This window comes from Crocodylus siamensis, chromosome 1, assembly GCF_052110815.1.
Source record: "Crocodylus siamensis isolate JL-2025a chromosome 1, ASM5211081v1, whole genome shotgun sequence".
Classification (NCBI taxonomy): domain Eukaryota; kingdom Metazoa; phylum Chordata; order Crocodylia; family Crocodylidae; genus Crocodylus; species Crocodylus siamensis.
Window position 1 is genome coordinate 227694569 of NC_143395.1, and position 26443 is coordinate 227721011.

Below are 26443 nucleotides of genomic sequence, written 5' to 3' on the forward strand. Positions count from 1 at the left end.
ATCCTGCGTCTTGTGTATCCGCATCCCTAATACTTCAAAATGGTGGCAGAGGTGTTTGAACTAAAGCTTGTTTGACAACCTTTAGTTCAAGCACTCCCACCACCATTTTAAGCATGGGGACACTAATGCAGGAGATGCAGTAGCACTTTAATTAGAGCAGCTCTCAGAGGTGCTCTAATTAAAGTGCCACCCTCTCCATCCCCAGAGCACATGTAAAAGTGCCTTGTTGCATAGAGCTTGTTGAATGATGAAAATACTACTCACAAGTAATTTATTTAGCAGCTGATGGAGAGGAACTGCAATGACTTTCTATGATGAATATTATCGAGCCATATATAAAGACTGGCCAAATAATGAAAAAACATATTCACAGATAATTTAATCATCAATTGATTAAAACAGCTCAATGCTGATTCTCTGTTCATGAATAGACTATTCATTAGTCTCCCAAGTTCTTTTAATTTTCTGAGTCATGGGTTTGGTACAGAAAAATGTACGTGAAACAAAGCAAAACAGTTTCAAACTTGACAAAACTAACGTGGCAGAAAAAAATTGCAAGTTTGGAAAATCTCTGCTTAAACCCACTCACACAAAATCCCAGTATGACGCAGAGCTAGAGTTTGTACATGGCTCTAGTGAATGTAGCAAGAAATGTTTTGCTTTTAAAGTAAGCCCTCTGGAGTACATATGTGCCCTGGCTTTGAAAAATGCCTCTGAATTCACATTGTTCACAGGCATGACACAAATAATCTTGCCAAGGCAAGGAAATGTGAAGACTCTTGATGCTTTTAGAACTCACAAAACAAGGTAATACATACTTTCTGCAACAGACAGATATCAAAGTCATTCACGTGCTACTGCTACAATAGTGTAGATTTCACATCACTGCATGAATTACAGACCAAACATTTACATATTTTTCCCAGTTAACAGGCAGGGACAGACAGACCATGTCATATCAGACATGCAGGACTGGGCCCAGATTTTTTTCTTGGAATCTCCAGCCATAAATCCTACTCTTAGGCATTTTTCATTTACTTCAGCAGGAATCCACATAAAACCAAGAGATCCACACTGGTTGATCCCAATGCAAGGTGGAATCTACTTACAACTTTAGCACATTTTGCATTGATTTTAACTACACCCCTGCCTCAACCCCCTCCACCCCCTGAGCAACTGCTAATCTCTAAAGAAAAGCCTTCCTTTTTGCTTGTAAGGAACAAAAGAGGTTATGGCCCCTTTAACAAATGATTAGACTAAGTCAGGAGTGTCCAACCTTTTTGAATGTGGGGCTGGGTCATAAACTTTTTATCACCCAGTGTGCTGGTGAGCTATATTCAAAGACCTCACAGGAAGCGGTATCACATCAGGAAGTGATGTCACATGACTTTTGACACCAATGAAGTTGCAGGAAGTGACAATGAAATGGGTCTGGAAATGTGGTTTATAATCCAAAATAAAAACAATATAAAAGCAATGATGAAATAATACCAAACACTTGACCAAAATAAACACTTTCGCTTCTACTAACTTCTCAATGAATGAAAGAAGCATAATGCAAGTTGACAGATCAAATGTGGAAAAGATATCAGCCAGAGTGGAAACTAATCAAAGCAACAAAATATGGGCATTTTTGAGAATAATCTTCAAGAACATTTACTTTTATTGAATTAACTTGTTAGTAACACATCTTTAACAAGTAGTAACAAGTTGAACCCCCAATCCCGCACAAAGAGAAACAGAAGCAAACACAATCCAAACACCAGACAGTATTTTTACAAAGATTTTTACCTGCTCCAAATTTATGCTGGAGCCCATATCGCCCATATCATTCATGATCTATTCTTGAGCATATTGTTCAGTCTTAAACAAGCATACAGAACAGCTGCAGGAGGCTTAGCCACAGATTGCCCTCCCAGTGTGACCCAGTTGGCCCATCCTGTCCCCTGTCAAGCAGTGGCTTCCCCATATGCTGTTGCACTTTCCCCCTACCTGTGCCAGCTGGTCCCAAAAGGCAGGAGGCTCCACCGCCGCTTCTACTGGCCAGTGCCAACCCAGCCGGGTGTCCCCAGCAGCACGTGGGAAGCCAGCTTCAGCCACATGCTGCCCCAGATGGGATGGGCCCAGCCGGGTTGGCACCAGCCAGGAAAAGCAGCATGCAGCTGATGCTGGCTTCCCACGTGCTGCTGGGGATAGGAGGCGGCCAGCCAGGTTGGTACCAGCCAGCAGAAGTGGTGGCGGAGCTATGTGCCACTTGGGACCGATGGGCACAGGCAGGGGGAAAATGCAGCTGAGCCCCTGCCACTCTGGCCAGGCTCATCCCGTCCCAAGTGGCACACAGCTCCTCTGCCACTTCTGCTGGTTGGTGCATACCCGGCCAGGCTGCTCCCATCCCCAGCAGTATATAGGAAGCCAGCATGCAAAGTGGGTTTTTGACTTTTCAAAGCTACTTCTTCTTGTGACAATTTCCCTGGTTTAAAACAATCAAAAAAAAAATTGAAATTGAAATTTTCCACACGATTCCATTTTAGCCTGGACTGCGAAAATATTATTGGGATAGATATATTGGTTAAGGGAAAGATGTTTTTCAAAATTTCTATGCCAACCAAAACCTCAGGGTAGATGCAATTACAGTGAAATAAAGATGATTTTGCCCATTTAACTTCCTTCAGGCAAGTATAAACTTTATCTATTACTAGCATTTTGGTAGTGCAGAAATGACAGTAGAAAAAATGTAACTAAAAACTAGGCCTTATTTATCAGAAAGAATATATGTTCCCTTGCCAAAGAAACTCTCTGCAAAATGGTCTGAATTTGATCTGCATTCACTGAGAGGCAATAGGACTAGCTGCTCTTGTATACTTATATATTTTTAAATAAAACATTTGTCAGGGAAAACATACACTTTACCTATTTTCCTTTAGAACTGAGGTATAGTATCACCAATCTCTTGCACATGACTACAAATGTATAGGAAATTAAAAAAAAAAAAAAAACTATTCAGGATAAAATGTTGTGCATTTTACTGCTTATCCAAGGATCCATAGTGACACTTCTGGATCTCAAAGGTCTCTTGTCCACTGAAGCAGTCATAACACAGGTAGCAGCAACTCGAATTTAAAAGTACTGAGTACAAAAATATCTTAAACTAGTTCTGGAAGGGCTAACGATAACGATAAGAGCCCCAGACTGTTTACAGGAAAATTTCCTGCTCAAACTATACTAACATAATAAAAATACTACATGCCCCTATACCAAACACTGCTAGACCACTAGACTTCACTGCCATGTGGAAAGAGAAGTAAGTTATATAGGTGCAAACCACCTTTATAATGGTAGTCTCCATATAAGAAAAGAAAAAGTAACCTCACACTGAACTCAAGCAGTTTTATCAGTAGAAACAAAACCAGACCAACCTGCATGTAGGCTAGGCCAAAGCTCCCAGGCTCGTTCTATATGCAACCTTTTATTTGAGAGTGCCCATTAGTAGTGACTTATAGTACCAAGCATGCTTATTCTTTAGTTTTTAGTCTAAGGAATTAGGCTTTGCAAGGATAACATTTCTCAGATTCTCCAGGTCAGTTCCAAAATCCTTCATCTTTCAGTAGCACCAAGGAAAATGGTGCATGTTCCAAGAGAAAGTACACAGAAAGATGAACCCAGTTCAGAGATTCCGTAAAGCAGTTCCCAAGTCATGGACCCCACCATTGTCTGAATTCATTGTAGGCTAAGAATAAAGCCTCTAACTTCCTATTTGCAATTACAGGAAGGTACAAAAAAGGTGGGATTTCATGTGGTATGAGCACCATCTGTGCTAGTAACTGAACTGAGACCAAAATCTTATTTGACAAAAGCCAAAACAACCGATGTACTTTTGCTTTGAGTATAACCCTTAAGTCATCATCTCCAACTCTATGTGTAAATCAGATACTCTCCAGTTCACTGCTGCCAAGGGAACTTTTGCTGAATGTATACCATAATCAAGAGGATAACATGAAACCTGTGGCTGTTTTCATCAGCCAGAACAGTCTGATGTGCTTGAGAACAATAAGAAAATATGGCATCTCCCCAAATGCAGCAGATACATCTTCAGGATTTTCTGTCACCCATTTTCCTCACACAATAGATGGATGAAAGCTTAAGGGCAGCACTGAACCATACATACCATTGTATCATTGGCAACTCACCTTCAGAGCTCTTTAAAAGAAGTCAGTCAATTCTGTTTTAACAATGCAACAAAGACTTGCAAAACATCCTTTTTTGAAGGTTTATACCAAAGAAACTGAGCAGCAATGACACCAGACATCTGCTAGAAGGGCAGCAATAAAGAACGAAGTCAGAGATATTAAGGATATAGGTAAGCTAGCCCTTCTCTCAAGTAAAGCCTGAAATGCTTTTCTCATGTAGTGAGCTCTAAGACACAGAGAAAAAAAATACAGTGCTAAAAATCAATTCTTTATTCAACAGGTGCTTCTAATCACAGCTTGAGTGGTGATTATATACTGTTCTCTTTTCAGAAAAAGAGAGAGGTTTTTTTTTTCCTTGCTTTTCCTTTTACCAAGTAGGTGCAGACAGCTGACCCCATTCTGCTGTTCAGGATGACACAAGAAATACCATTGCCCCTGCTCAGCAGCTGCAAAAGTCTGCTGAAAAGTTGGAGCGTGGGGACAAAATTAAAAAAAAAAAAACCCACCAAAAACGCACCGGGTTTGAAATTCACTCTTCATTTACCCTTTCAAATTGCTTTGGCATCAGGACTTCATCAGAGAGATTTCCAGTGGGAGTGTGTCCACCATTTGCACAAAGCATTTAAAAGCTTTCTAAATGTTATACCATCAGCTTTTTTGTAATGCAGGATATTTACTGAAGCTGGACTAGTCAAATTAAAAAAAAACAACACAAGAAACAAACACCCATGCACACACTATTTTATCTTTTTCAAAGTTTTTACATGATGCCAGTATTTGAATGCCTCGTTTCCTAAAGCTCTGATGTTTGCTCACTTGAAGCACAAGCAAATATTGTTTTGCTGATTTGAGATGGTCATCAAGGGTATCTTTCTCTTTACAACCCAATGCCTCACTGCACCTGCTGGAGGGGAAACAACAACATATCACTATTAAAGCAGATTGTACTTTTCTCAGCCTCTGAACAGGACTCTCAGTTATAACCTCTTCACATTTGCTGATGAGCTTATCAAATACTGTACAGGAACAAAAGAATATGCATTTTAAATTGTATGCTAATTAGCTTGTAATATCCTTTTTCGGCTCTTTTCAATCATTGTTTCTTTCCAGCCTGCCACTGCCGTAAGAGTTTGTCTATTAAAATTCAAATTAGATAAAGTGAAAATTGCCTTATGAATGTATGTTTTTTAAAATACAGTTTCTCCACAAGCTGCATCTTTGCCTGGGATTCCTTGTAAATATATATATTTACAGTTCATGGATTCAGTTGATGCATGTTCTTCTTTTAAGGATATCTGCCGCCACACCCTCCCCCCCCCCCAGTCTTTCCCCACTAACGCACTGAACAAGGGAAGGGGCTTAATTAGGAAGTTCAGCTTTCTGAAATCAACTTTGGTCAGGTTTTGAGCTGACAGCTGTGTGTGTTGAAGTGGATTCTGTACAGTAGGGGAGATGTGGTAACCCCATATAGGTTTATCATCCTAGCCCCCTTAGTTGTATGGGAAAAATCAACTTTTCAGGGCTTTGGGCAATGTGGGCTTGAAAGTTCCAGCTGAGCAGCACTCAACCCAGCATTCAACTGACATATGGAGTTTATGGGGGTGGCCATGCTGCTCCTTCGATGGCACCTCAGCCACCTCATCCTCAGATAATTATTTCTGGATTACTCACAGATTCACATAGTGGCTGGAGGCAATGAAAATCCTGCTTGACACTAGGTGGAGAGAAGGTGCTGACAAAAAATAAACCAGTAAGAACTGAAAGGAGAAAGGTTGGGGAAGGGAAAAAAAACCTCTGGGCAGCAGCCAAACTTTACCAAACTTAGTTACAAACTAAAATAGGAATTGCTATTTTTTAATGGGTCACATGGTTAAACTGACAATATAGCAGGGGAAAGGGTTTGATTCATTTTCCATTGCACTGGTGGAATATATTCAAAGGAAAGAACTTGGATAAACTGCCAGGAAAAAGGCTGTTTGTTGATCTTGAACTGCCATGTAAGGAGATCTCTTTGGTATGTAAATATCACCAGAAAGCTAAGCTACCTCCCACAAGCACCTTTTGTTTCACAGGTGTGTTTATTACATTGAATTTGCCCCCAGCCATAGTAATCACACAGGAATTCAACAGCAGAGCAGGGAGGGGGTTCTCATCACAGCCCTGCTCTGGATTTATGCCAAATGCTTCTCTCCTTTGACCCAGCTGCAAATGGGGATCTGGTCATTCAGACTGGGGACCAGAAGTAGCTGGACAAAACAATATCCAAATCACTGGCTTCCGTGCCATTGATCAAGGAAGTTGAAAGATGAAAGATTTTAGTTTAGCCCAGCCCTAAATACCTGATTTAATCTAAGAAGCACTGAAGATCCTTCAAAAGCCTGTTCCAAGTTATTCTTTTTAGATGCAAAACATCTAGATACTTTAGGCAAGTTTCAAACTTTTTGAGGCAACCAATTTTTAAGACTTGACTGTCAAAAACATCTTTTGAATCTTACAAAAGTATACTGTTTAAAGCTCCCCCCTGTATTTCTCCTTCCCAGCCAGTAACTAGACCAGTAGTATAAGCAGGGTGGGACTACAAAGGAAACCACCCTGTCTGCCAATGGGAATGGGCGGGGGGGGGAGCAAAAGCTTTTGCTCATTTTCACATTAAAGGATGTAACTTGTGGTAAATGAGATAACAAGCATCAGGTTATCAGGTCAGATCCTGATGGGTCACAGAGTCTATCAGATCCAGATGCTTAACCTAGAGTTAAGAGCGCGCGCGCACACACACACACACACTTTCCTTGTCCTCATATGATATCATGGTTCACTTTAAGTCTCAGGATTTGAAAACATTAAGATACATCATAGCATAGCATGCCTCTTTGTATGAGTTTGGTTCTTTCATCTGATGTGCTAAGCTTATACTTCATGCAGATGCCAAGCTGGCTCTGAGCCATTTTGGAAGAAGGCAGAGTAGATCTGCACCTTGTAGACCAGTAATTCTCAAGCTTTCTAAACTGAAAGCACCTCTGGTTAGACTTGAGGCACCACTCAGGAAATGCCAACTCTTAGTTATCACTCATTTTTTGACCACAGAAAAAAATAATAGAGCAGGTTTTTTTCTGTTGCAAGGCTCAGAAATCCATAGTTGTGGTTTTTCTATATGAAGCCTGTGGGTTTATCTTGTGAATCACATTTGCAAACTTAACAGTGCTAACATTGTATGGCAACCTGTGGCACCCTTGAAATGATCTCAAGGCACCCTGGCAAAGAATCGATGTTATAAACCAAGTAAATAAGATTTATAGTATAAGCTTTCACAAGCTCAAGCTCATTTAATGAGATGCTGTGCCATCTAAGCCAGTGTTTCCCAACATCTTCCAACCCAAGGCACACTTACATTAATAATTTTTTTCTTCAGCACACAATGCCCACCCCCCAGCACCTTATCATTGGTGAAGATTTAATGAGGGAACACCTTGAGAGGCTGGACATTCACAAATCAGCTGGCCTGTGTGGCGAAATGCCGGGCTAGCGGCTCCGGCACCGCTTAGGGGAGCCGCGGGCTTTGCGGAGTTGTGCGAGCGCGCGGCTTGTGGGGCGGAATTGAGGTAGCTCTTAGCCGCCCTCGAGGTTCGCCAAGTTGGCACAAGTAGACGACTTAGAGTAAGTAGTTAGTGTCTCTTAATCTATAGGGTGTCCGTTGGTTCACGAGGTTCCAGAGCCAGCCCTTGCGTTCCAACGGTGGAACAAGTCCAAAGCTAGGTGCGGCTGCCGACTCCTTAAGTCCCAGAACTGGTCAACGGCTCATTGATATGGAATGTTAGTCATAAAAGTTATTACGGAGTAGATATAGAGTAAAATAAAAAGATTTATTCACTCACCTGGCCTCACCCTCTTACAAGTAAGAGGGGAGGCCGGTTGGAACGAAGTTGCAGTAAATACAAGTATAGCGAGCGTAGGTATGCTGTCTAAGCTACGATGAGAGGCAGTCGAGAAGCGGAGTCTCCGATGTTTCTTCAGTTACAGTATGCTGGATACTAAAGGGGTCTGTTGGTTCACGGGGTTCTAGAGCCAGCAGCTGCCGACTCCGTAGTCCCAGAACTGGTCAACAGCTCATGAATGGGATATTCTATAGGGTGTCCGTTGGTTCACGAGGTTCCAGAGCCAGCCCTTGCGTTCCAACAGTGGAACAAGTCCAAAGCTAGGTGTGGCTGCCGGCTCCTTAAGTCCCAGAACTGGTCAACGGCTCATAATTGGGAAACACAAAGCAATACTGTAACACAGTGAATCGTTGTCAGTTGTCGGATTTCTGAGGCCTTTATCTTCGCTGGGATACGCCCAGGCGGGGAGGCTGAGAACCGGTCTGCGGGGTGATCAGGCCCACAGAGTTTTCCAGTTGTCGTCTCTGCTGCTTCCTGCTTTTTGCCTCTTTTATAAATGTTTGTTGGACTGCCTCTATGACACTAACTATAGTATACAGATAGGATAATTTTCTTTTACATAATTATTGCTAGGCAGATTTTCTACATAAGTTTCATTTCTGCAAAAATGACACTTTTAGTTAAGAAATGAAATTTACAGAATGCGCATGTGTAGCTTAATGCCAGTGGAGAGAAGTACAAAGCATTCATTTTGATTAACAGTCTACTTCAAGGTTACATAAATGTGAGAGTGCCGCGCGGCAGTTACACAAAAAAAAGAGAAAATAATATAAAGTCTTTGCTAAAAACTATAAGACAGTTACATGCCCCCGTGCCGTGGGGCAGTGAAACATTTATGTAGTGGTCTCATTTAAAAACGGGTTGATGGTGAATAGTTCTTCTTCGTTAGGTTCATTAGAAAGTTTGGTATAGACAAAGGCACTTACAGAGTTTATACGATTTTGGATATACTTCATAACACAAGAACAAATACAAAAGAAAATGATAACAGGTACAAATACTAAGAGGAGTGCTGAAAGTAGGTTAGATAGCCAAGATGAAATATTAAAACCCAGTGCATTGAAGACTTGAGAAAGTAGACTGTTGCCAACGCCAGCAATGCTGTTGACACGGGTAGCTATTTTGCGAATACTATTAACCTGTTGGTTAAGTGGAATGGAAACATTTGGAATTGCAATGCAACATAGGTCATTAGATAGGTGTAATAACTAGGAACAGGAAAACAGAGTGTGTCACTAACGATAGACATAGCATGGTGGGCATTAGCTTGTAGCTATAGTTCATTTACGAGTATTTTTAGACGTGACAGATGGTGTTGTATGGTGGTTACGACGGTGATACGCAGGGGTAGTGTCAACGGAACGATGAATAGGCTCGCCGATGTATCGCGGTAGCAGGGAATACGGCCACTTCTTCGGAGGAGTGGTTTCTACGGAGTCAAGGCGTGTATACAGGATAGGTGACGGAGGTTTTCCGAACGGCTGTCCCATGCGATACACTTGCCTGTAGAGAAAATAAACTGATTAAGGCAGGGTATAAAAGTTATATACAGAATAATAGCTAGTCTTTTATCTCGGAACGACGACTCAGCCAATTATGATGGGCTAATAATGTCTTATTGGGCGTGTCAGTTTTAACGTGATAAGTGTTTGGGTAGGTTCCTGCAGATTGTATTGTTCCTTGGTATAGAAGCTGTTTCTTTTCGTTAGGCCCTGGTATGGCTACCCAGACAAGTTCCTCCGGCTGGAATCGAGGCTCCCACGGTTCTGGTGTTTCTTGTTTTCTGTCAGTCCATAACGACTTGTCTTCATTTAGTTGGATCAGAATTTGCGGTAGGCGGCTCGTCCAATTTGAATATGTGCCGTTTCCTGTTAGACGGAGTTTTTCTTTGAGGATGCCTATGAAACGTTCAACGACGCCATTTGACTGTGGGTGATATGGTATGTGAGTGTGCCAGACGATGTTATAGGTGTTGCAAAAAACTGCTAGGGCCTTTGACGTAAAGGGTGGTCCCCCATCAGATTGGATCTCATTTGGCACTTGCCAGAGGCTCATGGCCTGAAGTAGTGCAGAACAGACGGTTTTAGCGGTGGTTTTCATAAGCGGGATGCATTGCAATTGTCTGGTGCCTAGATCGACTAGGACTAATGCCTTAGCCTGACGTTTGACTCCAGGGAGTGGTCCCATGAGATCAACTTGCCACGTCTTTCCTGGGGAAAAGTACTTTGGGTCATATGCTTGTTTGGCTGGTGCGGTTGGCGTAGTCTTGACTTTATTACATATATAGCAGGTTTGACTTCATGCCTTCCAATCTTTAAGTGTGATGGTAAATGGTGGTGTTTCAGCAGTTACTCGCTTCCATTTGAGATGAGCTTTGTTGGGGCTGATATGGCCCCAGAACTCATGTAGCCATTGCACTAAGTGTTGATTATTGACATCTGTCTTAGTGAGGATGGCTGCTGCAACTTGTTGTGGTCTATTTGCTGTTTTCTTGATGGCCTCTGCACGCTTCTCTGCATCTTGTAACACGGCATCGATGTGGGCGTGGACTGGGTCGGTGTCTGGTCGGTGTGAGCGGGTGTGTTGTAACAGAGGTATGGTTTTAAATTGAGGCAATATGGCAAAGATATCATTCCACAAGAGTTGGTTTTCTGTGGCTTGTGCTTGTCCAGTTAATATTTTGTAGATATATTGGGAGTCAACAGCTATTACAGGGACAGGTTCACGGACATTATGAGCGTCTAGGCAGTGTTGGAGGGCTCCTTTGAATGCGAGGAGTTCTTCCAGTTGTGCGTTTGGAGGTGGGGCTGCAGGTTCTACTTCAATGTATTGGCATGGGCTACAGAAGAATCCATGTGCTCCACCATGGGCTGTACTTCCGTCTGACGCTATCCAGGCAGGCAGGATGGTGCCATACATTAGTAGGAGGTTTTGGTGAGGGAGGGAAGGTGTTGAACTTGCTGGCGCTCCTTTCGTCTTCCAGTGGTGGAAGTGAAAATGGAAGACTTGTACTAATTCTTGCCAGGTGGTACTTAAGCCATGAAAAGTTGGGTCTGGTCGGTCGGGAATAAGGAGTGGAAGTAGTGTGACGCCTGATCCGATGAGGGTTCCAGTGGTTGTAGAGATGCTGGGATAGGCAACTGTAGCGAGCTGAGATGCTAGTAAGAGGGTTCCTGTGACTCCATACCGAAGTTGGGACGGTTGCATGGCTTTATAAGTTGAAAATACTAGCTTGTTATCGTTGGTAGTGCCGGTTGCCCAAAGTATTTGACTTGTATGTCCGAGGGCGACAGTTATAGACTCATTGGGGCTGACGCTGTGGTTGAGGTGGCTTCTAAGAGTTCTTGTAACTTATCATAGTCGTGAGTGGGGTCCCATATGCTTCAAGTATCAGTTTTAACGCGTAGTTGCTGATGTAGACATGCGATGACTTCTAGTTGACTTGTTGGTACATGTGCTCTGTGCCAGTTCAGCTGGCCTAGAAATTGTTGAATTTCTTTTTTCGTTGGGATAGTACCTTTGATCCAGGGGATGGTTGGAGTTGTATGCGTTGTTGCTTTGCAAGTGTTATGATCAAATACTTCGCCAAGGAAGGAAATGTGTGGCTTTGCGGTGAGTTGAGATTTTTGCATGTTTACAGTCCATTGATGGGCTTGTAAATGATGTATTAACTTTGCTGTAGTCTGGGTTACTACTTCTGGAGTTCTGCCCATGATAGCAACGTCGTCAACGTAACTCCAGATGCGAACATCCTCAGACGTAGAGAAGGCCTCGAGGGTAGCGTTGATGGCTGCTGTGGCCACTGCTGGAGAATTGCAGTACCCTTGGGGACAGACGTTCCATTTAAACATTTGTCCATTTACACACATGTTAAGTATCTGGACGTCATCGATAATAGGGATAGAGAAGAACATGTTTTTGAGGTCTAAGGTACTTCCAAACCAGGGGGTTGCCTGGTAGGCTATCATTTCACTTAAAGTCTGTGGTAGCGTCTTAAGGCTGGGCTGCGATAAAGGTTCTACTTGCTTGTTGGCACGACGATAGTCAACTACGAGTCGAGCTTCGTTAGGGCTTCCGGGTTTTGCAATGCCCCAGGCAGGTGATAGAAACTTAGCATGCGAAATTTTGGAAATACGGCCTGCTTCTTGTAGTTCATTGAGAAGCTTCTGGAGTGACTCTCGAAGATGTGACTTTGTAGGGATGGGCGTGTAGCGCCACAACAGGTGATTGATGACTTTCGGCGTATGGGGTGCGATGCTCGATGTTTTACAGGGTTCAACTGGAAATGCTTGTAAAAGTGTAGGCTTGAGATTAAATTTGAGGATCTCTGAGACACCGAGTAGGTTGACATCTCCTATCGCTGCTACGAACGACTTTCCTGTTGGGTGCTGTACACAACGGCCTAACGTGACACTGGCGATGGAGTTTAGGCCTTGTACGTGGATTCTTTTTTTAAGCGGGGTGTGGGGGGTAGATGGTTGGATGACTGAAATTTGTGCTCCGGTGTCTAGGAGGAACTTAATTGCTATTGCCATCTTGAGGCCTAGAGGGCCTTTATCGGATGAGTTGCTTTTGATGTAAATAGTTGCATAGGGGCGTTGATCATGCAGTTGTTGAGGTTCGCCACCGAGGTTAACTGCCTCGGTGGCTTCTACTCATTTTTTGGCTTTGACTGGCGGTTAGGATCCTAGTTTGATGGCGAGGGTTAATTGCTCTCCCTCTGATAACTTTCGGAGAGTCGCTTTATCTAGCCCGGATCGCCCCAATAGGAAGCCGAATCTTGCTCGCTCTAATGGCATTCGAGTAGGTGGTCCTTGGGCTGGTGGTTGTTGTGGCAAATTATGAGCGGAGGGATGACTTGGCTGTTGAATCGAGGGCTGTGTCCATACTGGTTGAGTTGTAAGGGCTGCTGGGGGAAATGAAGACGACTGAGATACAACTCCGGTGGGTGAAAAAGACTGCGGTTCTGCGAGTAGAGCAAATCGTTTTAATGTTTGACTGGCAGGGGAGTCTAGTTGGCGTTGTAAATGAAGAACAGTACTGCTAGGCTTGCCAACAGCAGTAATCATTACTAGGCGAGCTGCTTGCCCAAACCCGGCTCCATAAACTTGCTATGCTTCTTCTACTCCCTCTAGGGTAATTGGGACTTTACTAGGATCTGGTAGGTACTTATGTGGCCACTTGTCTATAGTGGTCCTGAAATCTGCGCTGCCAATTTGGTTTTCTCTAGGATCCCATCGCAGGAAAGAGCAGCCTATCATGGCATAAATAAGTGACAAAGCTCTTGGTTGTTCAAGTAGAGTAGAGAGTCCGTCATGGATTCTATAGGGACAGTTGAGAAGTGCCCCGACAGCTAGGGCAGCCGGCGATAACACTGGTAAGTCTTCTACATCTAGAATTTCGGTATTCACGCAGATTCCTCCACTCCACTGGGATTGTTGCATTAAATATCGCGCTTCTGTCTTGTCCAGCGTCTCCATAGCATGTACGACTACGAGACGGCCTAACCAGATGGCGGGGGTTTCATCTGGGCCAATTCGTGTATCCAAATAGAGTTCTCGTAACTCGCTCCGGTCGCGCGTTCTGAAGACGACGGTTGTACGTTCTGTTTTCATGGGGTTGCGCTTTCCCTTAGTTTTGTTATTTTCTGTATGTCGTTGGTTGCTCTCACCCTCGTTTTCTTCTTTTATACTTTCTTCTCCTTCTCCCCTTTCGCCCTCCTCTTGCTCCCCTTCATCTCTAGAAAATGGAAGTGTGTCATCCTCCTCTTCATCTTCTTCAGTAATAACTTTTCGAGTCCGGGTAGTAACAGGCAAGGCAGCTCTTCGAGTAACAGCTGGTAAGGTAGTTTTTCGGGTGGCAACTGGTAAGACGGCTAATGGCAGAGTTGTCGATGGTAATGGTGGATAAATTGACGATATTAGCGTGGTAGTAGTAGCAGAAGGGTTAAGTTCTGTAGTAACGACAGCGGCTAGTGGTGCGGCGGCGGCCGGCGGTGCGACGGCGGCGGCTGGCGGCGGCTGGCGGAGCGGCAACGGCGGCTGGCGGAGCGGCGACTGGCGGCGGGACGGCGGCTGGCGGAGCGGCGACTGCGGCTGGCGGGACGGCGGCCGGCGGAGCGGCGACTGGCGGAGCGGCGACTGGCGGCGGGACGGCGGCTGGCGGAGCGGCGACTGCGGCTGGCGGGACGGCGGCCGGCGGAGCGGCGACTGCGGCTGGCGGGACGGCGGCCGGCGGAGCGGCGACTGCGGCTGGCGGGACGGCGGCCGGCGGAGCGGCGACTGCGGCTGGCGGGATGGCGGCTGGCGGAGCGGCGGCGGTGGCTGGCGGGATGACGGCTGGCGGAGCGGCGGCAACTGCTGGCGGAGCGGCGGCTGCTGCTGGTGGAACAATAGCAACGACTGGGGGGTAGAGGAGCTTTGCGGCGGTGTTAACTGGAGGGTTAGGCTCTGAATACGGAGGTGGTTCCTTATGTTCGGTTAGTGTATATTCTGGAGCAGTTGGAGTAGTTGGGGGAAGGCATGGAAGTAACTTCGCTTCCTTTAAGCACTTAGGGCTCTCTTCTGGGTTGGTCAGCACGCTTGATGCCTTTGCGGCTGCTAGTTCTGTGGCATTGCGGCATGCAGTGTGGAGCTGCGACTCTAAGTCTCCTATAGCTCCTACAGCATTTATGAAGTGTCGCAACAAAACTTCTGTCACTCTACTGGGAATTATTTCTGTTTTGTTAAAGAGTCTTTTCTTGGCTCCCCTCTCGGCTTCTAGTTCGCGGCGGCAGCGGACTAGACTATCATAGGCCTTCCCAGTTTCAGGTATTCGCTGGGGGTTAATTTGGCCGGGGGGGTGCTTTCCTATGACATTATGAAGGAGCCCTAGAATAGAGGCTTGTTCTTCACTGGCCGATGACGCATCTCCTTTAGAAGGGAGAATACCTGCAAGGGCTCCGTTTCCCCCTGCGTTTGTTGGGGAAAATATAACTTTGGGGGCGGCCATTACACACCCCAGAGCAGCCGCAGCTAGTGAGCATGTCCAGATTCTACTTCCTGGTTCGTTCACCCAAATGCGACCAGAGATTTGAGTCTTAGGGTCGCTATCACCTGCCGCATGATAGGCAAGATGATTCCAAAGATCATCAGAGGTTAATGGGGCTGAACGGTGTCCCAGTCGCCAGGGACACATGCAGACTAGCATGGCCTGATCGTCTACTTGGGATCCTGTTCGTGACGCCATGTGGCGAAATGCCGGGCTAGCGGCTCCGGCACCGCTTAGGGGAGCCGCAGGCTTTGCGGAGTTGTGCGAGCGCGCGGCTTGTGGGGCGGGATTGAGGTAGCTCTTAGCCGCCCTCGAGGTTCGCCGAGTTGGCACAAGTAGACGACTTAGAGTAAGACTTACTTGTAAGAGGGTGAGGCCAGGTGAGTGAATAAATCTTTTTATTTTACTCTATATCTACTCCGTAATAACTTTTATGACTAACATTCCATATCAATGAGCCGTTGACCAGTTCTGGGACTTAAGGAGTCGGCAGCCGCACCTAGCTTTGGACTTGTTCCACTGTTGGAATGCAAGGGCTGGCTCTGGAACCTCGTGAACCAACGGGCACCCTATAGATTAAGAGACACTAACTACTTACTCTAAGTCGTCTACTTGTGCCAACTCGGCGAACCTCGAGGGCGGCTAAGAGCTACCTCAATCCCGCCCCACAAGCCGCGCACTCGCACAACTCCGCAAAGCCCGCGGCTCCCCTAAGCGGTGCCGGAGCCGCTAGCCCGGCATTTCGCCACAGCCTGGATAGATTGCACCCAAGAGTTCTAAAGGAACTGGCTGACATCGTAGTACGGCCAATAGCAAGGATATTTGAGAACTTGTGGTGCTCAGGAGAGGTTCCTGAAGATTGCAAGAGGGCCAATGTGGTGCCTATATTCAAGAAAAGGAGGAAGGAAGATCCAGGGAACTACAGGCCAATCAGTTTAACCTCAATCTCTGGTAAGATACTGGGGAGAAAAAAAATGTTAAACCATTAACAACAGGCTAATAGAATGCAACATTCTGAGAGACAGCCAACATGGCTTCATTGCAGATAAGTCTCACCTGACCAATCTCATTTCCTTCTATGCCCAGGTGATGCATCACCTGGACAAACGAGAAGAGGTTGATATCATTCATTTGGTTTTCAAAAAAGCCTTTGACTTGGTCTCCCAGGAAGTCCTCATGGTAAACCTAGGGAACTGTGGCCTCGACAACCTCAACGTCTGATGGCTGGGGAATTGGTTCCATGGTCAGCTCTGCGGTCATACCCAGAGAGTGATAGTTGATGGAATTGGGTTAACATGTCACATGGTGACCAGTGGAACTCCCCAGGGCTCTGTACTTGGACCAGTACTCTTTAACATATTGATAAATGATCTGGATTCAGGTATCCGAAATGGACTGGCTAAATTTGCTGAGGACACCAAATAATGGGCTAGCATGGTCACACTGGAGTATAGGCTGGTGATTCAGGCCAACCTGGACAGTCTCTCACGGTGGACAGATCAAAACCTGCTGGCATTCAACATGGAGAACGCAAAGTGCTCCACCTCAGGAGAAAAAAACCCACATCACATGTATAGGCTCAGTAGTCCTACACTCATGAGCACCATGACCAAAAAAGACGGAGGGGGCGGGGAAGTGTCATGATTGACCACAGGATGAATGTTAGCCACCAGTGCAATGCCACAGCTGGAAAACCAAACATCTTAAGCCAGACCCAGGAAGTTTTCCTCCCTGGTGAAACTGCAGCTAGAATATCGTGTCCAGTTCTGAGCTCCACTTTAGGAAGGATGTGGACAAGCTTGAGAGTCCAGAGAAGAGCCACAGGCATGATTAGAAGACAAGAGAACAGCCCTTATGAGGAAGGGTGAGAGGCATGGGACTCTTCAGCCTGGAGAAACGAAGGCTCAGGGGGGATTTGGTAGCTACTTATAAGTATATAAAGGGTGTGCATTGGGAGCTGGGAGAGCATCTGTTCACCAGGACAGCCCAAGAGAAGACAAGGTCTAATGGTCACAAACTCCGGGAAGACCATTTTAGGCTGGACATATTTTCCGTGCCCCCAAAGCCTGGAATAGACTCCCCCCCACACACCCCAAAGTGGTTCGAGCACCTACTCTAGACACATTCAAGAAACACTTGGATGCCTATCTTCTCAGATCATTTGACCCCAGCTGATTCCTGCCCCTTGGACAGGAGGCTGGAACCAATGATCTTGCAAGGTCCCTTCCAGCGCTAAAGTCTATGAAATCAATGAATTTAAACAAAACTTATTTTCATTGTGAAATCTGGGCTTGTTTTGATTTTCAGAGTTGTTTTATCCTGGCAAGAATGGATGACAGTGCAACTCAGAGCTCTTACTCCAATGATCTCAGACGCTCTCTTTATTTCATGCAAGTCAGGCTTAAAAAACATGACTCGCACAGTATATTGCCATTTTCAACAACAAAACCAAGACTGCACATCCTGAAAGTACTGGATATTCATTTGTAATAGTCAACCAGAATGAGTCCAACAGCATGTCACCAAATTTAATTTTAAAATTGCAATCTATCCTCAATTCGGTAAGTTGCTCTTGAGCCATTATTGAAATAGTCTTAGGATTTTCCATTGCAGTTGAACTTCATGGATCACGGACCTAGTAAAAAGTTCAATACAAACCAAAGGGAAATACAAACTAAATTTTTATTCAGGACTTTTCAAATGCTGAGAAATTACATTGGCGAAAACACTGCTAGTTAAATCTGCTGAATTTCCCAGAGGGAAAATTTCTAATTTGCCTTTTACTACATTTTCATGCCAGAGACCTACCTTAGATCTAAACCCATGCAGCTTATCAGTGCTGGAGAGAAGGTTTTCATTGCTTCCTTACATTTTCCTGTTCAGATCGTTGAAGTTTCAGAATGTAATCACCCATGTAGGCAAGCTTTGCGCGCCATGCTACATCAGCAATCAGGTCCGCATATGCAGATTGCTCTGAAGTTAAGAAGATTTTTTACTTCCTCTCTGAGCTCATACAAACACAACAAAACTTTCCCACAGGAAGGCTGGTGTACTGTGATGTTCTGCTTCCTTATCCTCACATAACAATGAGAAAAGGTGACATTTCAAGGGCCATGCTTCTATTAAGTTCACAATTTTTCTTGCTCTATCCAATGCTGAGGAGAGTTCTTCCAGCAATGTTTTGGCCACAAGCACTTCCTGTTGCAGGAAACAGTGAGTCACAAGCACATCGGGGGTTTCTTGTTTGACCTTGTTTAAAAACACTTTCACTCTCCCTGTCATAGAGGCTGCCCCCTCTGTGAAGACATTCAGATGCCCCCTCCTTAAGGTAAGCCATAGTAACCCTAAATGTTTCCTCTCCAGTCACGTTACCTGGTTTGCAAAATGAAAAAAAATATTTTATATCATCTCCGTCAATGTACCTGATGTTAGCCAAAAGCTGAGCATGACCACTGATGTCTATTGACTTGTTAAGCTGCAAAGCAAATTTTCCAATTGATTTCATTTTTTCCTTGAACAACAGTTTCAATGTCAGCAGACATATCATCAATGAGGCAACTTACCGTACTGTCTGAAAGGGGAACCTTTGTGATTTCACTGACTGCATGCCAGCCTAACATTACTCACTAGTAAAATTAAAGACTGCAATTGTATGTGGCTTTTTTGTCTTTATAACAAGCTCAGCGACCAAGTAGCTTGCCTCCAGTGCTTTATCAGATACCGTTACACTGTTTTTCATTATTCACACTTGTTTTTCATCTTGATCCTTCAAATGCTTTAAAAAAAAAGTCTTTATCCTTGTTGGTAAGAGACAGGTGTTTGGTTGTAAGATGTTTCAACTGACTTGGTACAGTGGTATGGTTTGAAAGTTTCTCCCTTCACATGAGACATAGTCAAAGAAGGCAAGCTGGTTCACCAGTAAATGAAAATCCATAATGCAAATGACTCTGATAGTAGAGTTGGCTCACCCCTTTGACTTCCTTGTCCTCATGTTCAGCTTCATTGATGCCAGTAGATGTGGAGGCATCAGACTCGTCTTTTCAATTATTTATCCATTTTCCCTTTCCTGTTCAAAATTTACCACTGACTACATACTCTGAGAATACTCCACTCAACACTATTTTTTTTACCATGTACAAAGTCATTAGAGCGTACGTAGCATGATGTACCATCTCATGTCTGTACACCATAACAGCAACACGGCACAATAGACTTTGCTTCTATCCACAAAACTAATTTATATAAACAATATATTTCATTTATTCATTTATTTTTCTAATGTATGACTTTTCCCCCCAAATTCCATGGCACACCTATTCATTTCTGGTGACACATCATAGTGCCATGGTACACCGAGTGGGAAACAATGATCTGAGCCATTGTACCATTGCCACACTTTCAGGTCAACAAGGGGCTTAAACTGCTACAGCATATCACAGAACAACCCTGGGTCTGCTCTAAGTTATAATGATGGTGCCTACAGATATTTGTGGAGGTTATGGGGAAGTTTGATAGAGTTAAAAATGACTACCCAATCTAGGGTAACTTAGATGGGGGGCTAGCAGGGGAGTTTGGGGAGATCAGGGGGGCAGAAAGCCTCCACAGGGATTATCAGGAAGATTGGGGTAGCAGGTGGGGTCCATGGAGGGATTGGCAGTGTCTGGGAGAATTTGACAGAATCAGAGAGGCTTGCAGGGTCCATGGGGAGACTTGGGAGGATGGGGGCCCCTCTCTCATATCCCTTGGGGACCAACCCCTCTACCCCCAGACAAACAACCTCCCCTCCCCCCCCCACCAGTGAACCAACACCCCCCAGGATCTCGCTCACCCTTCCCCTACTTACTTCCTTGGCTCCCAGCACTGGCAAATGCTGGTAAAACTGGCACTGGCAGTAGTTTTCAGGATGGGGGGTGGGTGGTGGGCTCAGGAGGGCTTGCTGGTCTGGGCTGAGTAGAGTGTACATCTGGGGGTGGGATGAAGGGCCAAGGGCCTAAAAATAGTCTGGTACCAAGGAGGAGGTAGGAAAAGTGAAGCCCCAGGAATGGGACTGGTAGCTGGGTTCTCTCAGCCCTGGGAACTATATTGCAGGGTTTTTAGTTGTAGCGATGTTGGTCTAAGGACATAGGCAGGCAAGCTTCTTTGGGTAGATGTGAAACCTTTTATTAGACCAACTGAGTAGTTGGAAAAAAGTTCTTTGCAAGCTTTTGGGCACAAGGACCCTTCTTCAGGCAGAGGGACTCTCATTCCTTGGAGATTTCAGAACAGCAGAGAGTCCCTCTGCCTGAAGAAGGGTCCTTGTGCCCAAAAGCTTGCAAAGAACTTTTTTCCAACTACTCAGTTGGTCTAATAAAAGATATCACATCTGCCCAAAGAAGCTTGCATTCCTGCCTGGAAACTATACTGAAATTCAGAACAGTTAGATTGGTCTAAAAATGGCCAACTTTATCTAAGTTAGATTGCCTTGGAAATGGAGTTAACTTACATTAGTTTGGCCATTTTTAGACAGATCTAACTTTCCTGAGCTTTTGTACGGTTTGCACTTAGATGGACCCAACTTGAAATCTAAGTATAAAGTCCACACCTGGGCAAAGAAAGTTAAATTGGATGGCCATTTTTTCTGTATACACTATTTCTGTAGCCAAATGCTTTGCTACTTGTGGGGGCCAATGAAGAGCTAGTAGCTGTAACTTCTCTTATGTACTCTTCCCAACTCTCTCCAGCCATAAAACATGCCCCAGGTCAGAACTGGAGGATTGGTAGCAGAGATGGTTATGAAGAGATTCTTAACTGTCTCTTCAGGGCAGTTCCTTGGCTGGTTTGTCTGGCTGTGCAAAGCAGGCAAAACAGGATTTGAGAACCGAGCACCTGGTTCTATCCACGCAGGAAATCCCTCACGCAAAGAGCCAGATATAAAAGACATTCTTGTCCATATTAATCTAGTCTATTTTATTTGATTAGGACATGTTTTCCCCTATATTGGGATATTTTATTCATTCTACCTTGGTATTCTGTTGTATTTCAAAATGCATTTATAAAACTTCATCTTGCTTTCTCTCTGTCTTATTAAGAAGCAGGATTTGAGCCTGGGCATCTGATTTCTAAGCCTAAAGGTTAAAATTATTTTAAAATGATTATTATTACTAGTAGTAGTATTAATAACAATAACAACAACATATTACCTCTCATTATAAAGTATTACCTGATAAACTTGTCAGGGGAGGATATTCCTTTTAAGTACACCCACAACCTCTAGAAAGAAAAGCAAAAGCTGTTTCCATCTGGCAGGGTCCACATCAATCTGCTTTTAACTTGGTTTATAATTAGACCTAAACAGATTTCTCAAATTAAGTACAAGTTTAACTCCTAATATCTTTGCAAACAGAAGTGAAATAGATGAGAGAGGCTCGGGCACCACCTACAGTACAGCTTTCTGAACCAGGAAAAGTAGAGCTTTATCAAAGCAGATCTACAAATCCCCTTCCCAATATCTGTTCAATGATTGCACCAGACTGGGCTGGGAGGTCCTAAGGTGGCTGTACAATGTTCAGAGTTGTGTAGCAGGAAAAAAAAATGCCTGGAGAAGTTTTATACCTTAATTTTTACTCCCCACAAGAGATATTCAATTCACTTCAGGCACCCAAGGATACAGACTGGGACTGACCAAATCGTCTCAAAGGTGACTAAGTCCCAAACACAGCCAATCAGGGGAGCATTGGAAGTTAGGGTTAGCCTCTGGGAGCAGGCATCTATTTTTGCTTCCAAGCAAGGTGCAATAAACACCTAAATGGACATTTATTGAATGACCTGGAAGAAAGAAAATATGCTTCAACAGGGAAGACAAAAAGGAGGAAAGGGGAAGAGAGGGAGGGGTAATTTCCCTTCCATGTATAGGTGTGCTTTGCTGGGTTTTCCTTCTTTTATTATGATTTTTTTTTTTTAAATAAGATCACCTGAGGCAAAAAATGTATAGTTTGTTAAGACTTAATTGCTATGGCGCATGAGAGAAACAAGAAAAAAGAAGAAAAAAAAGACCAAGAAAACACTCCGTTTTACATTATTATTAACATCACTTCAGCTCATGAAGTACCCAGACATATTAAACCAACACAATAATTTAGACATTGCAACACTTTTGCTTTTACACAAAGCTGATTGCTGAGTCGAGTGTAAAATCCTGGAGCAACCCAGATTCTTGAAGGGAATGCAGTGGAGGGAAATTCTTATTTTGGTCATAAAAAAAACCTATTATCTTCTCCTTTGCCACAAAAACCTTTCATGAAGAAAAAGGTAAGAGATGCACTACAAACTGAATGCAGAGCAAATTATTTAAGTTGTAGGAATTTCTATTACAAACACACCATTAGTGCGGGTCTGTGTACTGCATACTATTTATTTGTGGTTTTTTAGTTGCTGACATTGACTTTGTAAAAGCTCAACATAGGGTTTAAATCAGGAGAAAGGCATTACCAGAATTGCCTACCATTGCACGATGCCTTTACCCAGGCAATTGTTTCAAGTCTGTTTCAATCTGGTCAATGCAAAACTCCCCTCAGCTTGCCCTTACTAATCACCCCAAAACTGTTCTTAATCCATGCTTTTACTAACCCCCATTGGTTGAATACAGATAAGAAGAGAATGCAATATACAGGACATAAAGGATTAAATCATGCCAAACATCTTGTAAGAATGAAAGACCAGATGACAGAAAATAGTGCTCTTCTAATGTATCATTGTAGATTTCCTCTCAGCCCTCTATGACCAGCAGGAGGCTCATGATTTATATGTGGGTAGGCAGGCAGAATGGCCATCCCCCTGCAGTTCAGTGTGCTTCCCAACCTCCCTTGCCACACTTGGAGAAATAACTAGTCCAAGTTTACCCTCTGATGAAATAGGGATTTTACTACCCCATGCTATAGAACTATGGGCTATGTGAGAATTGGAGGTCCTGGAAACCATAAGAAGTACAGAATCTGCCAAATGTAAAATGAATCTGGTATCCCATGAAAGGATGGATCTGGGCCTCTGGAGATCTGGGACTCCCTGCAAGATGAGGTTACAAGTCCAATGTTATTCTATACGCAGTGCATAATGAGTAGCATCCCAATTTAGAAGATTAGAGTGATTGTATAGCTGTGATGGTTCAGGAAACATGCAAGAGGAAAAGATTTCTTTGGGCGATACATTTTATTGGGACAACTGCATAATTGAGATGGAACTAGACAAGCTTTCAATTCAAGGTGTTCTTCTTCAGGTCTGAGGAGGCCCATTATCCTCTTTCTTGTGTGGGAAGAATTCAGAAATCAGGTAGATCATGTGTGAGGAAGCCAATAGCAGTGTTAAGTCCTTGTTTCCTAGCATAAAACTAGCTTATGCATTTTTGTTCCCAAATTTGCTTTTTAAAGATGTGCGGTAGATTTCCCCTGAGAACAAAAATAGTGAGGTCAGAAAGGGAATAGTTTTTTCAGTGAAAAATATGTTTCTAATGGTTTACATATGTTGCTGTCCTTTATATTTTTTTTCCTCTGTAAGAAGTAGGTCTGTGCGAAGTGGCTAGTATTTGCTTTGGATTCAGCCAATTTGGGGGGACAGTGATTAAATTTAGTGATTCAAATCACTGTCACAGAATTGATTCAGCTGAATCTGATTTAGAGATTCAACTGTTGCCGAATCTGTGAATCAGCCAGGCCCATCCCCACCAGCCCACCCCAGCTCCTGGTTCTTTCGGGGGGAAAAAAAATACCGCAGCTCATCCAATCCCCACTGCCCCCCCACTGTGTGGGGGGCTCTACATGAGCCCCCTGACCTTCCCCCTCGCTCCCCCAGCCTGCCATGGGTGATCCACCTGGGTCAGCTCCAGCCCTTTAATAAAAAACCCCCAAAACAACAAAATGAAAAAAGCCCAGGGACTCACCATTCCTGCTGGCAGGGGGGCAATTCCCACTGCCCCCTGCTGCCATGAGCCCCCTGAAGCCCCAAGGCCACTGCAGGAGAGGTGAGTCCCCAGACTTTTCTTGTTTCTTTGTTTGTTTTTTTTCTTAAAGGGCCAGAGCTGGCCTGGGTGGGGCACCCATGGGGGAAACCGGGGGAGCTAGGGGGGAATAAGGGGGCTCATGGAAGAGGCCCCCATGCAGCATGGGGCAGTAGGGATTGCCCACCCTGCCCAGCAGCACCCGGTAAGCACTGGGGCTTTTCTTTAAAGCACCGGGAGCTGGGGCGGGTGGGGCACCCATGGGGGGGCTGGTGGAGTGGGCAGGGGTTGAGGGGGCTGGAAGTGCAGGAAGGGGCATCCCCCATAGTCCCCTCCCCCAGCCCCCACTCATCCACCCCTAGTACTTACCAGCTCTGAGTCTGGCTGCAGCTCATTGCTGCAGCCGCTGGGAACTGCCTGAATCAAAGCTCTCCAAATCTCTTCTGAAGATTTGGAGTGCTTTGAATCAGTTTGGACCTTTAAACTGGTCCCCCAATTCAATCTGGATTTGGAGATTCTGCCACCAGATCAGGCCAAATGTCCTCCGAACAAAATCACCACCCAAAGTTTCAGACAGCCCTAGTAAGAAGCTTCCTCATAAGCCTGTACAAGAAACATAACATTATCTGCAACTCTCTAGCTAACACACACAACTCCATATATGCAACAAAACTATTCTGGAGATGTTTGGAAAAACTGAGAAACCATCTTCTTCACCTAACCTATTCCAAACAGGACCAACTTAAACAATTAGCTAAAGAAAGAAGCTGATTACTGAGAGAGTAGTGCAGTAGCAGAAGTATGTCTGGTTTGTCTGCTACCCATGAGAGCATCTCTTCCAGGTGTATTTTATTATCACCATGCTGTCTTTTCTTCTCAGAGCTGAAGAAGAATATTTTGCATTCAAAAGTTTATCTAATTCTATCTTAACTATTCAATTGGCCCAATTAAAGAGACTGCCCCATGAAATCCTACCCAATTCAGAGGAACACTTACACAGAGGCTTATCTTTAAAACATCCTGAATCATTTTGACCCTATTCAGCAAAGCATGTAAATGCAATTTTAGTTTTCAACATAGGTATAGCCTCACAAATATCAATGAAGTGTAAGCAAATTCTTAAAATTTGAGCGAGTGCTGAAGTGTTTTCATGAAATAGCACAAGATATCTCTAAAGGTCTGGAATGACCAAAGCTACCTCTACTGATGATACCATTCTTGTTCCCCGCTCAGTTTCCATTCACACTGATATTTTTAAATTTAAGGAAAATGTAATTAATCTGAGCAAATTTTTTTTAACATTTCTTAAAAGTAGATTTCCTACACACAAATAGGCACTTTAGACAGCTGACATGGTTGAGATGGACTTGATAGTGAACACCAAAGGCATTCGCCCCCCACAACAAGTGAATTCTTATCATTTTTTTAATGACTGTATTTTAACTATGGTCAGTTCCTATTAAAAAGAAACTAGTTACTATTTCCTCTTTATATAAATGAATCCCTATTGTGAAAGTTGAGCACAATATAAAACACATTCACTGTTAAAGAAAATATTTAAAAATGCAAATGCATTCAAGCCCAGTACATGCTGTAATTAAACATTTCCTATAGAGCTTTTATTAAAAAAAAACTTGGAAAACGTGACACTGGCTGAGGACTCAGACTTGCAGATCCTAGATTCCAAGCCAAGGTCATGTGAGGATGAATTCTACATTTGTAGGGTGATGAAAGAAACTGTTTGCAGGTGAGGACTGGACATTGATTTCTCTCTCAAACTAATCTGATGACTGTTTCAAGCTTATGGGGTCCTTGCTACTTCTGATTAATGGAAGTATCTAAACCTATGGGGTGGGGAGAAATTGCACACCATAGTATGCATCATTTCGTGCAACTCCCTTCATACAAATCAAAATACAAAGGGCTCTCTAACTGTTAGGGTGATTGTCTTGCACCAAAGAGGCCAGAGTTTCATTCTCTGTTCAAACCAAAAGCTTCTTTTATGACACTGGATAAGTAACTGAATTTATTCTGTACCTTATTCTCCTCATCTTTAAAACGGGGATATTTCCTCTAAGTTTCCCTATACAAACAAGAATAGCATCACCAGGAAAAATTAGGCCATTAGGGTGGCCATCATAGAGGACATTCCAGTTTTCTGCTACTCTGGCCTCTGTCCTCTATTTATGTGAAACTGGACACCTTTGTGTCCTTTATTTTTCCCTTGAAAAGAGAAATAAAGGACATAAAGGCGTCAGGTTTCGTATCAATAGAGGACAGAGGAAAACCAGACTGTCCTCTATGATGGCCACCCTAGTCACTATTCT

General features: G+C 44.0%; 1 long non-coding RNA gene across 1 annotated transcript in view; it reads right to left on the reverse strand.

The window, feature by feature from the left end:
- Positions 1 to 8028: 8028 nt before the first annotated feature.
- The window catches only part of LOC149874228 (uncharacterized), a 36159-nt gene continuing 17744 nt past the window's right edge, over positions 8029 to 26443 (reverse strand). The window contains exon 3 of the long non-coding RNA XR_016443607.1: positions 8029 to 9622. This is a non-coding gene — a long non-coding RNA (uncharacterized LOC149874228). The remainder of the gene's footprint in view (positions 9623 to 26443) is intronic.